Genomic DNA, 1,176 nt, shown 5'->3' with positions numbered 1-1,176 from the left:
CATTGTTTCAAAGCTCTCCAAGGATAAATGGCGTTTGTAAATTGATTTGTGCAAACACACACATGTTATTACCTTGCTCTTTGCATGATGAGTTACTTTGTTTTCTCCTGCTGAATATTCTTCATTCCCTGAGTCATGAAGAATGGTTGGTACCACACAGAGGGGAAGATGCAACCAGTAGAGGACCTACTTCTGTATTGCAAGTAGTATTTTAGAATCTTATGATTCCAAGCTAGTGTTTGAAAATACTCAATATATGCTCTAGCCCTAGAACTTTCCTTTTTCTTGTTCTATTTTTCCTATAAAAAAAATCCATGTATATATAATTGAATGCCTTGTTGTTGTTAGGAACCATGAGGACAACTCAGAGTAGCCCTATGAATAACCAATCTGAACTCTTTCCTGTCCTCATCACCCCTGGCACACTTGAATCCATTGCTGCAATCACTGTGTCAATCCATTTCATTGAGAGTCTTCCTTTCTTTTGTCACCTCCCACCTTTCAAAGCATGATGACCGTCTCAAAGGAATAGCCTCTGCTAGCGACATGCCTCGAGTACGTGAGATGTAGCTTCGCCATCTTAACCTCCAAGAAGCACTCTGATTGCTTTTCCCCTCACCCCCACCTCAATATATCCATTTGTTCTTTTGGCAGTCCCTGGAACATTCAGTGTTCTTCAACACCACAGTTCAAAGGCACAAATTCTTTTTCTGTAATCTTTATTCATTGTGTGGCTCTCAGACACACAGCAAATCAGTGAAAAGACCATAGCCTGAATCGAGTGTACCTTAGTCTTCAAACTAACATCATTGCTTCTAAGTAATTTGAAAAGGTCCCTGACTGAAGGCTGACAGAGTCTTGATGACTGTCGGCACCAACGGTATTGATTATAGCTCCAAATAGATGCGATCCTCTCTGCTAGCCTCATCATTTCTGTTATACCCGATCCCATTATTACAGCGACAGTGTCAATCCATTTCATTGAGGATCTTCCTTACTTTGGATCTCCCTCCACATTTCAGTCTAGAGGTTAAGGTACTTTCTCATTGTCCAGCTCTCTAATGCATAGCAAGGAATTGCAAAAGCACCTCTGAAAATTTTTATTGTAAAAGAAAAAAGAAAATTACTTGCTATGCATCAGAGAGCTGGATAATGAGAAGAGTCATGAACATACTA

This window comes from Elephantulus edwardii, unplaced genomic scaffold (genome assembly GCF_000299155.1).
Source record: "Elephantulus edwardii isolate Elephantulus edwardi_28Jun2011 unplaced genomic scaffold, EleEdw1.0 scaffold00011, whole genome shotgun sequence".
NCBI lineage: Eukaryota > Metazoa > Chordata > Mammalia > Macroscelidea > Macroscelididae > Elephantulus > Elephantulus edwardii.
Note: the sequence above shows the minus strand (reverse complement) of the source record.